Raw genomic sequence first — 22253 nt, forward strand, 5'->3', positions numbered from 1 at the left:
GTATTTTAAATTATATTTTTTCTTTTCTAATTTTAAAATTATTTTACCCTAACATTCTAAATATCTATTTCTTCAAATTATTTTACTTTAACATTTAAATTATTTCTTTTAATCTTAACTTATTTTAAATTTAGTTGTAATTTTATTATTTTATTTTATTTATTTCTATATTATATGATTTGAATTTATAAATTTTATGTTTATGGTATATATTATAAATTATTATATTTTTTTAAATAATATAAATTGAAAAAATAAAATAAAATAAATATTAATCGGGTACTTGTTACTCGAAAATATGGGTACCCTAGTTTTACGCGTACCTAACTTATAGGTACCTGTCTCTTACGGGTCGGATTTTTTGACCTAAAACCCGAAAATGTGGGTACCCAGATTTATACACCCCTAGTACCAAAATATTAGGAGATGTACATGCTTACACCAGTGTAAGTAAGTGTTAATTGCAATATTTTTTTATAGTATGAAGGTTTAATACCAAAATAACTGCTCAAACTACACCTCTTTTCCCAAATAGGTGGCTAAACTATTTTTTGACTCATCCCAGTGCTTAACATTACAAACGTTAACCATTTAGGTGCCCGGGCCGTCAACGATATTAATTCCTCCGTTAAGTGACACATGTCACAACCTAGTAATTTAAAAAAATATTTAAAATTTTTAAAAAATTAAAATTATATATATATATATATTAAAAAACATAAATTTTGAAATAAACCCAAAATTTTGAAAACCTTCATTTCAACCCCTAAACCCACATGAACCCCTAAACCTTCATTTCAAACTTTGAAAACACAAATTCAGAATCGCAAAGGACTATTTAGAATAAAATGGAAAAGTTGAGATGAATTCTAAAAGAATTCATAATTAGTAGTTAAAATGGAAAGTTGAAAAAGGTCATGTGAAGTTTGGGTTAATTTGGATAAAAAGGGACCAGAATGATCAACTTGAATTGTTAAAGTCAATATTTATGTTGTGACATGGAATTAGTATCGAATGAGCATCGAAAGATTTTTAGGAATTTATTTTCTATTGTGTGCTTATGTTAGTGAGATTTTAACATGTGGTTTGAAATGCACATGTTTTGTAAATGATGTTCATTTAGATTGTGTGAAAGATCAAGAAATGTTAAAGCTAAGGAGTGCTTAAGGATGAAATGTGAATTTCTAAGGAAAGTTGCAAGCGAGTGACATATTTAATTTGTATTTATGATATCGTGTAAACATTGGCTTGCGATGAGCCAATGACGGAGTTGCTATGGTAAGAAGTGACTCCTAAATGTTATGAAATTTTGTTATTCATGCATATATGTTCATTTGGTATGCTACTAGAATTAATGAATAAGCTGAAAATATAAGTTAGTGAAATCTGCCAAGATTTTTATTCTGAACAATAAGTTTAGAAAATCACCATAAATTCTATAAAATGATTAGGTAATGATTTTTATGTTATTGGATTCTTATATCAATATAGTTTTGTTGAGAATAGACGGCTAATGATTTCAAGAAGTATACAAAAATATATGAATTTTTAATCGATGATAGGTCAGAAAACATGACAGTAGATTATGCTCAAAACAACTTCTGTAAGTCAACTTTGAAAATTCACTATAAATTGTACAAGATGAACTAGAAGGAGTACTTTATATGGTTAGATTTATATTCGAGTCTTGTTTCCAGTGGTATAAATGGAATAATTTTTAAGTGTGTATATTAATACAAAATAATATTTCTTTAAAGGTAGTGAAAAACCAACATATGAAACTTGTCATAAAATATTTCATGTTACTCCTATATTATATGCTATTATAAATGTTAGAAATGAGTCAACTTTATTACATTTGGCATGATAGTTAATATTATTTATTTCATGATGTGTTTATGTTCAAGAAAGGTAATTGATAATGATTATGATATCTAAATGTTATGTATAAATGAAATGTTAAGGGTATGAACTGCCCATTATGTTATGATATGAAAAGTCATTTATGTTGATATATTGATATCTTTGATATGAAAATATAAGTTAGTGAAATCTACACAGATTTGTGTTCTGAACAATAAGTTTAGAAAATCATCATAAATTCTATAAAAATGATTAGGGAATTATTTTTATGTCGTTGGATTCTTATATCATTGTAGTTTTTTTAAATCAAATGGATATTGATTTAAAGAATTATAAAAATAAAGATATGAATTTTTAATCGATGATAGGTCAGAAAACATGGCAGCAAATTAAGCTCAAAACAACTTCTGTAAATCAACTTTGAAAATTCACTATAAATTGTACAAGATGAACTAGAAGAAGTGCCTTATATGGTGAGATTTTTATTTAAGTCTAGTTTCCAGTGGTATAAACATAATGATTTTTAAGTGTGTAGATTAATATAGAATAATATTTCTTTAAAGGTAGTGCAAACTACCAACATATGAAATTTGTCATAAATTATGTTTTAATGTTACTCCTATGGTATATGCTATTATAAATGTTTGAAATGAGTCAATATTTGGCATGATAGTTAAGATTATTTATTTCATGACGAATATGATGTGTTTATGTTTAAGAAAAGTAATTGATGATGATTATGATATATAAATGTTATGTGAAAATGAAATGTTTTGGGTATGAACTCCCCATTATGTTATGATATGAAAAGTCATTTATTGTAATACCCCACATTTAATGAAATTAGGGACTAAATTGAAAGGTTCGAAACCTTGCAGTATAGATTTAAACTTTTAGTGAGTTCAGGGGCTAAACTTGGAATTATACCATTTCTTGGTTAGTAAAAAATAAATTCCCCTCGGATCGAACCAAAATCCCCAAAATTATATCTCCCATGTTGTTGTCGCCTCTGCCTCAAACCATCATCCTCCGACCATCGTATCGTGCACCGCCGATACCATTGTGACCGACGTCCACCCGCAACCAAAACCCCTCAAACCGTCTATCGTAAAAGCCCCTGGTTATCATAAATAGACCTTCAAATGCTTCAATAAAACCATCGCCGCAGTAAACTTTATCACAATTTTATGCCGATTTCGCCACCGTCGTGCTTCACCACCATCGTCACTGAGTTCTCCCACTCAGTTTCGACCAGAACTTGACCCCTCCAGTCTCTTGTTGCCATCGAATCCTCTTTCTTCAGCGTGGGTAAGCTCGTATTTAAGTTTTCGGTGATTTTGGATAATTTTATTGTGATTTTTAGGTTGATATTGATTAATTCGAGTATGTGGATGATCAGGGAAGAATCGACCGTTCAAAAAGGCCCCATCGTCGTCGCACGCACCAGCAGTGTGCATGAGGCTCCCCCACCGGTCCAGGAAGTTTTTGGAATCGGTCCATTCAGACCGAACCAGCTGGAATCGGTTTGACTAAACTGAGTTAACCCAAACTGAGTCAACTTGTCCAAGTCAACCCGTTGACTTTAACCGAAAAGGTCAAATTTTCTGAAAAGTCATATTTTATATTTTTCGATGTCTTGAGTCCGAATCCGAAGTCCGTTTTTCCAAATTCGCACTCGGTAAGTCATTTTTCAGTGTTTTATCTTCGGATTCAATTTGGTTTTTTCGATTAAGTTCAGTTTCTGATGTAAATTCGTTTGCTATATATCCGAGATATTATGGGACGTGGAATTAAAGTTCGAGGGTGATCGAATGGAGTTTTAATGTTCGATCGGTGGAACACAAAAATTAAAGTAATGCTTTACTACATTTTGTATGTTTTTTCGGAACTTGTTGATAATTGGTAAATGCATTGATGAAATGATTAGTCCATTGGGTAAAATTAATTATTTTTGGACTCGAACAGAATTTCGGTAAAAAGATAGAAAATTGTATAAGACTCAGATGGCTCGCATAAGAAATTGGAAGATCGATTAGAAATAATTATAAGTTCATTAACTCATTAATAAATGAATTGACTTCAAAATTCGTAAATTTTGATTAATTTCTTTAAAGGTTAAATACCGAGAATATTTGGATAAGAAATTACCAAAAATATCCCTATGGGGTAAAATTACGAAAATGTCATTTCATTGTAAATGATCAAGACTTTCCCTGATGGTGAAGAATAACCTAGAAATGACATACTTGATCAATTATCAGAAAAAATGCATATTGTTTGGATTGAAAAGAATTACCGTAATGTCCTCGAGCTACGAAATAACCTCAAATATTCAAATGGCCAAAATACCCTTAAGTTGTAAAAATGGTATATATTGATCCTGATAGTGGAATTACCCCGAGAATCTGTATTTTGACCCGATAAAATTTATGACGCACCTGTTAACTCCTAATTTATTTGGAAAATATATTTTAATCAGTTTTAAACCTCAGAGAAAGCACAAGGCCTCTAAACTTTGATTCTTGAATAAACACTTGAAGCCAAAGTTATCAAAGTAATGCCACTTACAGAATTGAATGAAATGACAATAATACCCTTAAAGTGTAAAAAGGACTATGGATGACTATGATAATGGAGACAATATGAGAACTTATATTTTGATCCACTTGAATATTGGAATCACCGATTAAATTCCTGATCTATTTGGAATGCCCCTGAAGTGTGAAATGATTTGAAGTACATCCAAGCTCTGGAATAACTAAATACCCTCAGCACTGAAATGAATAAATCGACCAAGTTGAACTGAATGGAAGTACTATATGTATTCGAATTTACGGAAATGACCGAATTACTCTGGAAACTCCAAAGTGACTGGGATAGACTTAACTAATAAATGACCTAAGTACCCTCAAAGACCTAAAATTAAGGGAATGACTTAGATAAGTCTGGAAACACTTATGAACCTATATATTGTCCTGTCTATAAGGGTATTGAACCAAGAATCAAGCACGTTGACATTTCTTGTTATCATTGCATTACATAAATGAAATAAATACCATTGGAATACATGTTCGTCTCTCTAAGATCCATTCAACGATGATTCTAAAGATGATCAGTTTGACAAGAGTTGTTAGTATTAAAGTGTGAATACCATTGTGGTGCATCAATTTGACCAGTTGAAATCTATTAGTGTTGGGATTTGTTCAGTTCGAGTTAACTCGGTATCCTGATAAATCGATATGAATCTTAGTTATCATGAATCATCGTCTCACTCATTTTAGATTAAATTGCTAAGAATTCTCCAAGAACAAAGTGCCCAAAATGCTCATGATTTCCTTAATAATGGAATTACTCATGTCATACCTGAAATATCAAATAACTCTTGATGCAAAAGATTTTTAGTACCTTCCCGATTACTTAGTGTCTCTGAAAAATACCCAATACTATATGATCTTGATAAATCATTCCATGAATAACTAATGACTATGTTAGCTATCAAACCCTTTTTATAGGGACCTTAAATTTGAAATCCTATTAAATTACAAAAGTTTCATAGTCTCCTACATGATAAATACCAAGTACCTCCAAAAAATATATGGATCCTCTAGTGTGTTCCTTATGTGACATGTAAATGATTTACTTGTTTTAAATGTGATTTTTCGAAAACACTAATTTATTGGTTTATGAATTATGGCTACATGGTATATGTTCTCTGATTACCTGTTTTCACTGGAAAATATAATAATTCATGATTTAAGGATCATGAAATCTACTAGTTTATGAACTATGGTTACCTGAAATGTGTTATCTGGTTACCTGTTTTCATTGAAAAATATGATCATTCCTTATTTATGAATCACGGAATTTACTGGTTACTACTTGAACTGTCTTATTGGGACATTATCTGGGTAGCTGAAGTATGGGATTCAGCTCTAATCAAGATGGTAAATCCTTACAGACCTAAGGTGGCCCTTGGGTAGGCTCCGAGGCCCCGAGAAACTTTCTTGGGTAGGCTCTCAGGCCCCAAGGCATTCCCTTGGGTAAATCATGGGATTGTATATGGTGTACGGGTGAAAGAAAGTTATATGGTTTATTTTATTGGCACACTTATGAGATTGTACTATATTAAAATCCATATATTATTGTTTACTGTTAAATTTGATTTCTACTTGATATTGTATGGGCAGTATTCTGGAGTATGGAGATTCATCTCTGATCAAGCTGATAAATCCTTACAGGCCTAATGAGACCCTTAGGTAGGCCCATAGGCCCCAAGGCATTCCCTTAGGGTGGCTTCTTTGTTGTGTGCTTAGGGTAAGTCTTTATGAATGCAGTTCTGGGGGAACTACATAAAGGTGATCGGTTGAAGGGTTCTACTATGGTTTTAAAAATAAGTTTTAAACTGTTATTGTTTTAAAAGATCTGTAACTTTTCACTGGTTTTTATTGGAACACACTAGACATTCTATTCAGATCTCCTGAAAACTTGGTACTCTGAATGTTTCCTATGAACTGTAATCTTCATGGCTTTTACTCAATGAAATATCAGTAGAACTTTAGCTCATTATGAAAACCTGTAGAAGGGTGAGTCAGTAAGGAAACTTTATGATGTTCCTTTTATCTGCATGTCCTTCAGCATCATTTGGTAGTTTTGTTTACTAAGCTTCCTAAAGCTCACTCATTTACTTTTCTTTTCAAGTTAAAAGAATTAATCTAGTGAAACTAAAATATTCGGTATTGAGAGTTTCATTCGACTTTTCTTTCAGAGTATGGTACAAGTGTAACTAGGGGGCATATAGGTCACATTTGGTTTTTTATACTGAGTATGAACATGTATGATTTTAATTCTGTCTGTAATATATGAATGGTTTTTCGAACTTGTATTTTAATTATAAATTGTTTTATGATTTTACATATTTTAACAAAAATTTTAATTTTTCATAGATTTTTACGGTGGGTCGCTCTGGTAGCCCTTATGTGACATCCCGGATCGGGTCGAGTCACCTGCATTGGTCTGTGGGTGTTACATTTATGTTGATATCTTTGATATTCAATAACGTATAATAATTAATGGAAAAGCCCATTGTATGTTGCATTGAGAGTCGTAGGTACAATTGGCATGCCGGGAAGTTGAGTAAAGTTCAAGATAAGTCAAGTTATGGTACATTCGTGTACATTATGTAAGGCACCGCTGGTGCTTATGATATGTTTTGCACTTGGAGTGCATCTTATGATGATGATTGGCACCATGAAGTGCCTAGTGCGCACATTATGTATGACTCACGTATCTTACATTCTCATAAATATGCATTGGGCTATGAACTTGAAAATAAGTTATGAATCTGAAATTAATTTATCAATCTTGAATAAGTTATGAGTCCATAAATAAGTTATAAATTTGAGAATGAGTTCTGAAATGTGAAAATACGGATTATGAAAATGAAATATGAAAATGAATATGAAATTGAAAGATGAAAGATGAGATATGAAAGTTTTGTATTGTATATGAATGAAAAAGAATATGATATGACTATTATGTATGATATTGTTTATCATGGTTTTGATAAAATATGAGATGATGATTTTCAGGTCCTTGATAAGGAAAAATAACTTGAATAAATTGGTTTGGATATTATTGATTTTATTGGAATTAAGTTAATTTTTAAAATTTGTTATGATATCATTAAGTTTTATATAAGTGAATATGTTGTTTAGATGTTATTAAGTTGTTTGATACTATATCACTTTAGTTTGTTTATAATACATTAATAAATGTATACTTAACGTGTGATGATTTTCACGCATAAGTAAAGAAGAACAAGTGACGTAAGGAGCTTAGTGGGCATCAATCATTAAAGAAAAAGTTACAGGTATCAGTAATGACATCCTACTATTTTAAATTTTCTAGATGACATGTATACGAATAAGAAAGGTTTAAGATATGTTATTATAGATACAATATGAATTTAAGTTTTGTGTTTTAGATAAAAATTATATTTTGATAGAATAAAGAAATATTTTAAATTAGACAGTTTATCTTATGATATGGAACAGTATAAAGCTATCTCGTTGTTGCCTAAAACTGATACTGATTTGGAGGCTTGAATACTATAATATAATTTTACGTAATTATATTATTTATTGAAAGGATTAAATTGGATATATTTTTAAAAGTTTAAAATTTTACTGAATTTTCAACCTTAGAATGTATGTAAAGCTATGTGACATCTTTGACGTGTTCGGGTACGTATACAGGTTAATAGTGTTACAGAAAGTGAAATCGTAAACCTCTTTTATTACCTTAAAAAAATCGTTATTCTTTTTTTTAAAAGGGCTCTCGGTTGGAGAGAAATGGGCATTTTTGGATATGGATAATATTCTTTTCGGTGGTTAAATGTTCACAGGTAAAAGAAAGAGTTTAAGTTATGGCTTACTCTTCAATTCCACATCTTCCATCCTTCACTTTAAAATTCTTTCTCCATTATCACACTGTAAGTCCTTTCTTTCATTGTCTTTATATATTTAGTTGTGTATATGTGTAAAGAATTGGAGTTATGGATTACTTTTAGACCTCTGCATTGCTTATCTTTCAAATGGGATTTCAACTTTTAGGCCTTTGTAATCCTTCTTTATCTCACGTATGATGGTAGTTTCACATATAATTTTAAATTCATGGGTAGTTTTGTTTTCTACATTCATACAAAACCATTTTACACTAATTCTGAATTTTTTTGGTAGTTATTCTAGGTCTGTTCCATGAAGATTTCTTGTCCCTTTATGTTAGTTTTCTCAAAAGGATTTATGGAAAGTTCGTTGTACAGATGGTCTTTTTTCAGTGCTTTGAGTGTGGATATAAAAGATGGCTCTATTTTTGTAACAGAAAGTTGGATTAGAAGTTCACTTAATTTCATAATATTAAGCTTATCTATATTCATGTTGATTTTCCAGTTAGCTTTGAGTTTGAAGTGTTGTTGCCCCTTTTGCTATCAAAGCATGTATGTGTTTTTGTATTTATGGAGTTTCTTACTTTCTTTAACAATACAAATGTTTTAAATGACAGCAAGCTCAAGGTCAGTTGCATTTCAAATAAGATCCAGTTTGGAAAATGAGAGCTCTACTACCGGAGTTTCAAATGATTCATTAGAACCTGCTAGGAAGAAGGTTTCACTTATTTCTTTGCCAACTTATATTTTGTTCGCACTCTTCAAAGTCACGACTCACAACATCTTTCATCTCATCAATTGCAGAAGAGCAAAATCAGCCAAAGATGGTTTGATTGAAGAAGAAGAAGAAGGGCCGATCAAAATGGTCTAATATGATCAAATAATAACAAAAAAACAGTAGTTAACATGCCACATTAGCTTTTCATCACACACAGTAACACATGTTAACGTGGACGTTAGTGATCGATTTGTGACTTTTCAAACATCATTGGTAAAAACGAACACTTACCCAAATATTAGTGACTATTGGCGTAATTTACCCAATTTTTATTCAAGCATCGTTATAATTTGGTTAGTCACTCAAAATGGAACTCTCTGCCCTTTTGTTCCTCACCTTGATTTCGGCATGTTTTAGTGATCGTTTTTTGCCTGATAGAGTCCCACGGAGGGTATTTCATAATTCGGAGGTCTCTTACGGAAGCTGCTCTCAACCTGGTGTTGGGGGTAGCCTACTATCTTACCTCCCCCTTATCCCATATATATGGAAAAAAGGGACAACCATTTTTTGCCTGATAGAGTGATTGATTTGATGGAAGAAGCTGGAGTTCGTGTTTCCTCCTGTCATGCACATGTGTGCTATTATTGCAATCTAATCTAAGCTTACTCTTGTTTGTCTTTCTTTCACGAGTTGATTTCATGGCATTGTTGTTGCAGCTCCTTGAGGTAGCTAAAGAGCTTTGAACATAATTGAGGCAAATCAAAAAGTCACTGGATGCAGGTCTCAGACTGGACTCTGATAAGGTACCAAGGTTTACGAGGTTCATGGACCATTTTTATGATGATTTCCATCGAAGATGGATTGGAATATTTATAATGCTCCTTCACTAGGTCCTAGCTTTTTGGTGTTAGATTGTTTGATGGTCGGCTATTAAATGTCAACCATTGTTTGACAACATTTGATTTAAGCTTGTTGTAACATCTCAAATTATGAGTTAGTATTTTTGGGTTTACCCGAGAGGTAACTGGACCCATGAATTTCATATTTAAAGTTGTTGAGCTTAATTTGGGTTGGATTTGGGGCTCAATTATTCATAAATAAGGGATTTTTAAATATTAGACAAAATGCAAATGACTAAAAGTGCAATTAGATTGTTGAAGGAAAACAAGCTGATTTTTGGTTTTTTATACCAAGTTTGGGCTTGGGGTTCTCCCACTTGGTTTTCTCTTCTTCTTTCTTTCCTTCCTTTTTTATATTCCTTCTTCATAGCAACTGCCTAGCCCAAGGTATGTGTTGAGGTTTCTTCCTTACTTCCTTAAGCTTCAAAATCCGTCTTTAATACTCCCTACAACATTTTTTTGTTGATGAATCCATGCATCTTTGTTGGTTAGAGGAAAAAGGGTGGAAAACCAAGTTAAAAAAGAGAGTGTTTGCTAACTAAAGAAGGTTTATTTCGGGATTCAAACATCAAGATAGTATATTTCTAATCCATTGGAGTGTTAAGCTTTTATAAATTTAAAGAAATTACTAATATTTTTGGGTGTTTCCCGAACTTAAATTCATGACCAAATCAAATTTAGGTGTCGAAAGTGTTTTTATGACACCTTAAGACCCTAATTAACTCTCTAAAGCTTAAGTACAAGATTAGGAACCAAACCAAGTCATTTAGGATGATTTTTGGGTGTTTCCCGAGCTTAAATAAAATATTTTTGGGTTCGAGTATCGATACTGGATGAATTGGGGCAAAAATTAGGGATTTTAGGCAGGGAGTATCGATACTGAGGGTTATAGTATTGATATCGGATGCTCGGTATAGAGACTAGATGCTCGATCTTGAGACTGCTAGTCTCTATACCGAAGGATTGTCTCCATACCGAAGGCTTGATATTAATACCTAAAGTGTTTGAGTGACTTCAAGATGTCAAATAGACTCAAAAGTGAGAATTTTAATATCGATTGAGATCGAGCATCTAGCATGGGTGCGAGAGGTTACTAAAATGCCCTTGGGAGCCAAAATTACCAAACTACCCTTATAAGCCTTGTATTGAATATCTAAAAATGAAGGATCGTTGCAACGAGTGTACCGACAAGCGGTATGACGAAATAATCAAATTATGAAATAGATGCATCATGTAATGTAAGAATGATAAAGAATAGTGGACGTACAGTTGTCCCTCAAATTCGAGGGTGAATTGAGGGAAAACGTGGTAAGAGCGAATAGAGTATCACTAACCAGTAATGAACCCGAGTCAGGTATCAGGTTAGTAATTAATACAGTCAGTGATAACAAACATAGTAATCGTCACAGAATCTCGAAACGCATAGAGACTACTCTAGAGGTAGAGAATGACTAAAATGCCATTAAGTAACGAACGACCAAGATAGAGCAACTTAATAAATAACAGCAGTAACAGACTAATAAGCCTCCGTATAATGTTCTAAATGAGAGAATGAGTGAGATAACAGCTAGTGAGAGGATGATCTCACTTTAGTGAGTCCAGCTATGCTAGGGTATAGCCAGGTTACCTTGGTTTCCCTAATGGGTCATTGTCAGTGCGCGAGGCACTTCAGGGGCTAACTAGGGCATGAGGCCCGAACACTCGTGAGGAATGAGTTAGTGATGTCAGTTTTGTGTGGCCTTCGAGCCTTAGACATGTATATATAGTTGCATCAGTCTAGTACAACAAATATCTTAAAGCTTGGCTTTAAGGCTATGTGAGATCGAGCCAATGCTTCAGTTGAGCGGGGAATTGTACCAATGTTATGTGATATCAGGTTCCCCTTCCATGATCTACTTGATAACTATGTGAGGACAAGGAGATTATCCAACAATTTAGTGGGAATTACACCGATGCTATGTGACACAGAGTTCTCTCAATTAACTAGTGTTTGATGGCTTTGTAAGACCATATACTAGTTAGGGTGCATTCAAATAATGCACAGAACAATCAGATTTGCATTCAGATAATGCACAGTACAGTCAGGTTTGCATTTAGATAATGCACGGAGTATCAGTGTCACATTTATAGAATGTGTAGCAGTTACAATCATTATGGTTAGAGACCCTTTAGAGGTGTACTCATGTCGAAGCCCTCAGTAGAGGATTAAGGGATACACAAGACCCCTACTTAAGTGATAGAACATTAAATCTCAAGTAGGTAGCACTTGATCTAGGTCATGCATGTACCTACTGCTTAGTACCATGTCTTTAGCATGCTTGTGTTTATGAAACTCTTAATGTTGCTCTATATTAGTGATTATACTGTTGGGCTTTGTAAGCTCAACCTTCAGATGTTTTTCATTGGCAGGTTTCTAGCTTGGGTCGTTCATGAAGCACCATCGCAGTAGGACTTCTAGCATCTCCTTTAGAGTATTGTATTGTAGCTTTAGTGGGCATGTGTATTCAAAGAACCTTACTTATGTATTTGTTTTATCAAACATTGAGATGTATTATTTGATTTTAAATTATGTGTCACGGAGCTCCCATTTTATAAAATGTTTTCATATCAATTATTAATGTTTTATTTATGATATCATTCAGTGTGTTTGAAAAGAAAACGAACATGTTTTGAAAATCAGGGGTTGTCTCGGTAGCCCAATGTGGCACTTTAGGCACATTCACGTTTAGGATGTTATTCTTGTTCATATCATAATACTTTTATTAAAGGACAAGGAAGTATATAATCGAGAATTGGAGCTCAGGTTTCAGATCTTTATGTTCTATGAGATAAGCAAGCACGAGAAGACTATGAAAACTATGGACATTGAAGATATAATCTCTTCATGGACTGGTATTCCTGTTGAGAGTTTAATAATAAATGAAAGTATCTCCCTCAAGGTAGAAGAGACTCTTTATGAGCGAGTCATAGGTTAGGATAAAGTTATGAAAGCCATCAGTCGTGTCCCTGTGATAGCCATTGGTCGTAACCTTTTGGGTATTGAGGGCTGCCGTCAGCCATATGGCTTTATCTTTTTCGGTCCAAGTGGTGTAGAAAAGTTGAAATTAGCTAAGGCACTAGCTACTAATATTTTTGGTCCTGAAGAAGCTGTAATCCAACTTGATATGAGTGAGTTCCTGGAAAGTCGCACAATATCCAAGCTCTTTGGTTCACCTTGGTACATACAGGGCCAGCTAACTGAGGCTGTTCAGAGACGACCATACACTGTAGTGCTTTTCAATGGGATTGAGAAGGCCCATCCTGATGTCTTAAACATGATGCTTCATATACTTGAATATGGACGATTGACAGTCGGTGATGGAAGAGCTGTGGATTGTATAATGTCCTTTTAATAATGACATCTAATGCTGGAAGCAATGTAATTAGTAAGGGTGGACGATTTGATCTTGATAAGGACTACAATTACAATATAATAAAGAGCCTAGTAATGGAAGAACTAAAACAAAAATTTAGGCATGAGTTGTTGAATATAGTGGATGAGGTGATTGTTTTTAGGCAGCTCACCAAGTTAGAGGTGAAGGAGAGTGCTGATATAATTCTTAAGGAGGTGCTTGACAAGTTCAAAGCAAAAAAAAATCAAGTTTATGTCACTCAAAGGTTTCGGGATAGAGTGGCGGATGAAGGATATGACCCGAGCTATGGAGCAAGGCCATTGAAAGGAGCCATTACGACAGTTGTCAAAGACTACATCATTGAGAAGATGCTTGCTACTAGGGAAACCAAGGAGGATGATTTAGTTCTCATGGATGTAAACTCCAATGGAAATATTGTTGTTCTCAATGCCAATGGAAGCAATGGGTGTTCTTTGAATCATCGACCATTATTCAAGCTATAGACTTATAGTATGTTTTCTTGAGAATGACCTGCCGACTGTAGATTTGGAACCCATTGATGTTTTGCCATATTTTCTTCTTTTTTCACACACCAAAAGATTAATAATAAAACCTCAAAACGAACGAAAAAGCACATCGAACACATTCAAATAACAAACCAAAGCTCCTAAAAACTCTAACGAACCCCTCGAACCTTGAAAACAAAAAGAACATAAAAAACACTCTGTTCCATAGGTTATGGAAAGATGAAGACAACAGAATTACTCCTAACCCAAAACCAAAACATAAGCTGAGAACAAAACCAACACCCGATCTCACAAGGGCAAAGAACAAGCAAAAGTGATAGCTGATCTGCATGACACCTTCATCAACATCCACATTGCTCTCAGTGCTAACTTTGCCAGCACATCAATTCTAGTGGCACAACCTTATCTTGCAAACAATTTGTCAAAACTAGAAGCCTCCGCTCCCCTCAACATTACAACCCCAACTACCAATCATTCTACTACAATCTTGATTATATTCATATTCCAATTGGACCTTGAAAACCCTAAATTAAAGCTTTGGCAGGTACGAAAAACCAAACAAATAGACTCTAAATTTGCCAAACAAGATAGACAGGAAATGAGCACACCCCCATTCCTAACAAGATTGCCCTGTTCACCTTAAAATAAAGACAACCCTTCTTTGGAGACAACAACCTGATGAATACATATTTATAGCACCACAACCAATACCTATACAAAACCTAAACTGGTCAACATGTTTAAAACGACGCAAATAAACATCTTTCATATACCTTGAGGAAGGCACGAGACAACAAGACAACGCCATAGAAGAAGAAAAAATACATCTTCACATGAAAACTATAACCGGACAAACCAACTTGGAAACAAACTTTCTTTAGCGCAAACAGAAAAAAATGGTACCAATTGATTTGAGAAAACAATCAAACATTAAAAGATTTCTTTAACGAAGCATACACTGATTTTTTTAATTACAAATTGTATAGCATTCCATGCAGTTACGGAGCTATATGCTTTTCAGGGTGGGCACGTGCCCATCGTGGAATTTAAAATTAATGTATTAAGTATTCAATTTATATATGTGCCAATCCTAAAATTAATTTATGACCACCCTAAATTTTTTCTGCCCATCCTGGATTTATTTATGCCCAAAAGATAAATAAAAATGTCTATTATAAACATTATTTTTGTTTGGGTTTAAAAATCCATTTATCAAGCCCGAATCAAAATAAAACCAAAAATATATCTTGTAAAAACTCAAACCCAATAGACAACTCAAATTTAATATACAATTCAGATCCAATACCCTTAACCTCGATAGCAATTAATAACCAATCAACCCAACCCCCAACCTCTCCAAATTCACTTTGCACCCAATACCAAAAAACAACAAAATCATTACCAATTCCCATATTTCATCGGGTTAATCTAGAAAACTCCAATAACATGATAAGACTATAACCTGTAAAAACAATAAACAATTGTAACATAACCTAAAAATCTACAAAAAAAATAGTTTACAAACTTAGTGGGGGAAATAGAGAAAAACTAACAGAAGAAACTAAAATAAATAGAGCAAGTTTAAAGAAAATGTCAAACTTTTATTGAGATTTTCCAGTGACGGCAAATATCTCCGATCGTGAATTCGTACGGTGAGCAACTTCACGAGGACGAGTGGCCAAAGATTCTCTGAGACCACATAGATCAAACAACAGAGCAACTTTCCAAAAATCAAAAAATATTTTTTAAATTAACTAATATATACCAAACATAAATTTATAAATATCAAACATAATATCAAAATAATATATGTAATACACATATATATGAAATCGAAGAAATTTTTTTATGCATACTAAATCAAAGAATTAAAATTTACAAAAACTAAATCAACATATAATCAAATTACTAAATTAAATCTATATTTCATAACTTTAATTAATAAATACATTTTCAAAAATTAAAATAATATGTGTGAATCAATCAAAGGATTAAAATCTATAAATATTTTTAAATAATTAATGAAAATGTTAATATTACATATTGCAACGTATTTGTTAGTGAACCATGACATGCTTGGCACAACCTATTAATATACTCAATTATATTATAATAATATAATTTTATTTTAATAATATGTAATAAATTATTAATAAAAATTATATTATTTATTAATTTCATAGAAATAGTATTATTAAATTATTATTAATGAATAATATTATTTATGTATTTAATATTAATATAATAATTTAATAATATTTTATTAAAAATATTAAAAATATATCAATTAATATTTTTAAAATATAATATAATGCTTTTAATTTGATAAATAATTAATAAATATTTTTATTTCAATAGAATGTTTAAATCTTAATATTTTTATTAATAAAATTATAGAAATATTTTAATAATAAAAAATCATTCTAATATTTCAAAAATAATAATATTAAGATTTTATGATAAATAATATTATTTATTATATTTAATATTTGTAATAAATAATTTCTAAAATATTCAACAACTAGTGGAAAATGGTTTACACAAATTCTTCCAAACACCGTAAAATATTTTCCAGAAAATTTTATTCAAAAATATATTTCATTTTACAGAAAACATTTTTCGGAAAATATTTAAGTGAAACAAATGAACCCATATATTCCTAACATTTTTAGCTTTTAACTTATTTTATTATTGTGAGAATGTCTAAGGCTCTATCAGCTTAAATTATGGTAATTTTTTGGGCAAAACCTAAAATGTTAATAGTATCCATAACATTTATCGATTATAACTCATTTTCTTAACCTGTATAACATTTTAGTGCAACTTGTTATGTTACTCCGAATAATAACTTTTTTTATTCTGGTCTATAACATTTTATGCTCCGCTTTTAACCTATTACATTTTTCACCAATTACACCTTATTATTGACCTTATTTTAGGCGTCTCACAGCAGAACTTCTCGTTATAGACAACTTGTTTTATATAAGGTATCTCCAACCAGTTATGAATACATTACAAGGTCGACATTGTTGCCTCATCCGATTGGGAAAGCAAGACAAGAAACTCAAGCTAAGATAGAGGGACTGCACCAAGATATAATGTCAAGTCATATCAGATATCTAATGAATAAGAAAACAAAAGATTTATCGACGTGCAGTTGCAGGCAACGGTGGAAAAGAATTAATAGTATCAAATTAAAAGTAATTTGTATAAATTAACTAATTTTTTATTTATTTATTTTAAAATAAAAGAATTTCTCTTTTAATCATTAAAAATGTCAATGTTGGAAAGTCACTATATAAATATATAATTATCATTTACGAGATATATCTTGAGAATATTCTAAAATAATATAAAAATAATATATATATATATATATAATATTCATAATATAATCTAGATATTTGATATTATATCTAGAATTATCTATAAAAGATTCTCAATATTTATAAGGTCAATAGCTAAAATGTTGACATGTATTAACAATCCAATGAAAACTAAAATCTATAACTATAATATGAGATTTACCATTGTTACTAGAGTAGTAAAGAGTGTAAAAAGTGTGTTAGTGTAAGAGAACTTATGGTTAGAGAAGAAAAAAAATAATGGGGTAAGTGTGTTATATTGCAATTGTATTGTGTATTAATAAAAGTGTTACATTCTCTTGTAATTATAAGTTTTCCGATTAAACCTTAATTTGTTATTACTTCTATTGTGTTAATTTAATTATATGATCAATTCTACCCGGTGGTGAATCCATTAAGGATATAGGGTGAGCATGTGTATACTTAGAAATTCGAATTCTCTTCGGATAATTATATATTTTAATAGTTTTGTCTACCCTAAAATTTTAGTTGTGTTCACCTTTTATCAAAATTTCATGTGATTAATATATGCGTGTGCCCAGCCTGAAAAATATTTCTAGATTCGCTACTGATTTCATGTTCTTCATCATCTCCTTCCTTGAAACCTAATTTTTAAAACATTTTCACTCCGAGAATGTTTTTTTAATCCAAACGAAGATACAATAATTTTTTAACTCTTGTTATGAACTTCACTAGATATGACCCAACCTTCTGTTAACGCATGGATTTAATGACAACAATGTTGCTGTTGTAGATATTCTTCTTGGAGTTTTCACCCATCAGACAGTCTTGATAGCTCAATGTCCCCACAATTTTTTTGCCTACGTGGTAAGCTCTGTTGCTAGCTTTCTTCCTAACTGCGACCAGGCATATGCTTTCTCCATCCTAATGCTATGTCATCATGATTTTTCTCACTTATTAAGATAGAATCCATGTTAATATATGTATTTAATATGAAGAATCATTGTTGGATGAAGGTGCTCATCTCATCAACAAATCTTTTAATTCTTTTTAAGATATGAACGTGTTTTCTTCTTGGTTCTTGCTCTAAGAAAGATTCTTGTTTGATATATACAGCGGTCTACAATACCAAATAAGGTTAACAAGTAATCAAGAAAAGAAAAACAGATGGAAAGTAAGATAAAATGTAGTACTTATCCAAAACTCTTCATCGGGAATAGCTCTCCTCACTTCGAAGTTGTTGAATATGAATTTTTCTTCTTTTTTCAACTTTGCAACCTAAATTAGGTGCAGCCACGTGAACACTTTTGGCCTTGATTATTGAGTACAGAGCGTTGCATACGCTTGCTTGTTTTGGTTGAGTTTTACAACGGAAGCATAACGAGAAAGGAAATTTTGAGGAGTAAAACTGAATATAAGAGCCATGGTTTATTGAATAACTGTGATTTTAATCTTCTTTAAGCAATTTATATTTATAGATAAATGTTGGGGCTATGCTGGATATTTTTTTTCTTCGTGACCCTCATAATGAATAATACAATTTTAATATTATGAGTCTTTAACTAATATTATGAGTCTCCAATTGTCATTGTCATTACTAGCTTAACTAGCGATTCTACTATTGTGGTAAGTTTATATAATGTATTTATACGCTCATATTTTTGTTGAAGCACCTAAAGAAGAGTTGTTGTGTGTGCAGTATATGAAGCATCTTGCATTCAACATAACAAGACAGTGTTGGTGTGTTGTGTTGTATGCAATCATCGGGGTCTAGGAGGTATCTACTGTGAGTTTCTCATGTAACACTCTTTTGGACGTCGAATCAAATTAAAGGCCCCAATTTTTTTTATAAGGGCTATGCTTGTCTAATATTGTTATACATAGAAGTAACTTGTACCCCATATTGATCAGATACTTATTTTATAAATGTTATATATTCAACAATTTACTTTCATTTATATCGAATATACTGGATGGAGCTTTAGGATGTGAATCCATTTATTGTTTTGTTTGTGATTCTTTAACATGTGTCTATCAAGTATATTTTTTTAGGAAGTCACATATTTTTATCAAGCAATTTTTTTTTAAAAAAAATACTTTTTTTATTTCTTACGAATAAAGAAAGATTGATGGTGAAGAGATATGTTTAGTAAACTGCTCTAATTCTTTTAAACACCATGCAAATATTGTAGCTCTGTTAAACACCATGCAAATGTCGTTACTCAAATTTAGAACTTTTAGGAAGATTAACATTTTTTGTTACCGCTGAAGTCACTCAATAAAATTTTTAAAAGATATTTTTAGTTAGCCATCAAGCATGTCTTCACCATAAACTATGATCCAACAACATCAAATTACGCATACTCACTTCGCACATATACATATATTTTCAAGAGGTATCTATTTTTACTAAGCAAATTTTATATGTACTAAGAAATCTTAGCACATAATACATATATTTAATGCTATTCGGTCACATAAATAAGACTCTTTAATATGTGGTAACAAACTACGATAGGTATAGCGACATATTTATATATATATATCATAAATTACGATCCAACAACATCAAATTTCACATGCTCATTTAGCACATATACATATATTTTCAAACGATATCTATTTTTACCAAGAAGATTTTATATATGCTAAGAAATATTAGCACATAATACACATATTTAGTACTATTCAATTAGGTAAAAAGGACTTTTCATTCTGTGGTAATAAACTACGATGGTACCGAAACATCTTTATGTATACCATTCATCCAACAACATCAAATTACACATATTCACTTAGTACAAATACATATATTTCCAAATGGTATCTATTTCTACTAATCAGATTTAATATGTGCTAAGAAAGTGATATTCAGTAAGGTAAAGAAGACTTTCCAGTATGTGCTAATAAACTACGATGGGTATAGAGACATCTCTACGTGTACTATAAACTGCAGGTGAAATTGAGACATCCTTACTAGGGTAAAAAAATGTATTTTGACACCAAAACAGAGATATCTCAATCCCTCAAGCAGATCAGTGGTCATAAATCTGTATAAAGTCAATTCAATACCCTTTGAGGGTAACTCACCGTTGTTTGGATACGGATGCATCTCAACATTTCTGTAATTAACGGGTGAAGACTTCTTGTATTTGAAAGCATCCAGTCTCCTCCGGTGAATGGATGAGGTATCTCAACACTCTGAGCAAAGACAACTCAACATTCTTTTTTTTAATAGAGAGAGTAGAAGCCTAGGGAATAAAAGCTTGCAAGACTAAGGACCTATGCGGTCACGATCTAGCAAGAGCTGAATAACAGCTGGGGGTCTTCAAAGGTAGTTAAAACATATACCTGAGCATTAGGAAGTTTGGCGATAAAGTTTGCGGGGTAGTTCCCTTCTATAGGAATCCACCTAATTTTTGCGTTCCATGCTTTGCTTTGAAGTTTATCAATAGTCCACATCAAGGACAGCGGAGAAGAAGAAGCATTGGGATCGTTGATCAGGTGGACTGCTTGTTGGTAGTCATATTGAACTTAGATGATTTCAAAGCCTTACTGTTAGGCGAAATATAACCCGTCGTGGATAGCCCATAGCTCAAATGGAGAGCTTCAAGGATGCCCACGGCCTTATGAAAGGCAACAATCCAGTTTCCATCATTTTCGCGAATGAGACAACCGATTAAGCCTTCGCTTCTAGGTTGAGAGAAAGCAGTAGCCCAAGTTTAGAGCTTTCCAATTCTTGCGACCCTGTTGCAAACCAGAATTAGAAGGACAATTAGTTAAGTTACCATTAAAATACTTTGCCCAAATAATGCTAAAACGCATGATTTTTGAATTCGATGGAGCCTTAGGATTGAAAATGAAAGTGTTTCTTCTTTTCCAAAAGGACCAAGAGAGAGCTACAAAAATAAACTTCTAAGGAATACCCCATATAGGGTGAATAGAATTAGCAATAATATTCGTATGAATCCAAGAATAAAAATTCAAAGAGAAGAAAGAGCTAAGCATATTAGGAGGAACAATTTGATTCCAAAGAGAATAGGTGTTTGGGCAGTCCCTAAAGGCATGAAGAGTCGATTCAATCGTAGTCGAGCAAAACTAGCAGCAGGTCGAGTCTGAGATGCCTCTTCTGTATCTTTCATCGTTGGTCAATAACCTACTTGTATCACCCTACACCAGTACAATACACAATCGTCCAATGAGAGTACCACACGGAACCACTGGAGTGGCTAACCAAAATTTTCTTTATCATATTCAATGGAAAAACATTCATTAATAATTATTTATGATAAAATAGACAATAACTTTTATACAAAACAGTTTACAGTCAGGAGCTCCCATGGATACAAAATCAAATGTACAAACCTTGAATTTAAAACAAGTTATGACTCGATTATATAAAATAAGGGTTACAAATATATATGCCCTCTAAAAAGAAATCGAGACATATTCTGCTCCAAAATTGGGTATGGATCTACTAATACAAAAGTTCTTCAAGTGCTCCACCTAAGAATATATGTAAGGAAACAAATTCCAAACACTAAGCTAACTAGCCTAGTGACACCTTAACAACTAAATCATACTAACAGGGGTTCATTTATAACATGCTCATACATCTGATAAAAATGTATAATGAATCTATTTAATCTCAATCATTAGCGAGTATCCTTGTGATACTCACTCTCTACTCTATGGTAGACATCATGGTGCGGTTGAGGGATCTCTACATCTTGGAGCTCACACACCCTTCTAGTCTACCGAGGATGTGCCCCCTTGAAATTTCTACATCGAACACCACACCCCCGACTAGCCCACCCGTTGCAAGTGTCGGACCTTGCTCCTGAGCTAGTTAGTTTAAAGTGCCTTAAGTACTCTTTAAATATATAGAATGATTATATACTTCGACACCCTAAACTAAAGGAACTCGGGTGTCCGATTCATTTCCTGAGCATCAAACAAGTCTTATTTATCCCTATTTTCTCATTTCTACATTTGATTTGGCATTATTATTGTTTTCACTTGTAACATTATTTGAGAGTAATTATAGAGTTCTTGGGAACCTTATTTCCTCATTACAATCCCTAAA

General features: G+C 32.3%; 1 pseudogene; it reads left to right on the forward strand.

Moving 5' to 3' along the window:
* Positions 1-12780: 12780 nt before the first annotated feature.
* On the forward strand, positions 12781-20934 carry LOC120153000 (annotated as a pseudogene).
* Positions 20935-22253: the final 1319 nt, after the last annotated feature.

This window comes from Hibiscus syriacus, unplaced genomic scaffold (genome assembly GCF_006381635.1).
Source record: "Hibiscus syriacus cultivar Baekdansim isolate YM2019G1 unplaced genomic scaffold, ASM638163v2 tig00111097_pilon, whole genome shotgun sequence".
Taxonomy (NCBI): domain Eukaryota; kingdom Viridiplantae; phylum Streptophyta; class Magnoliopsida; order Malvales; family Malvaceae; genus Hibiscus; species Hibiscus syriacus.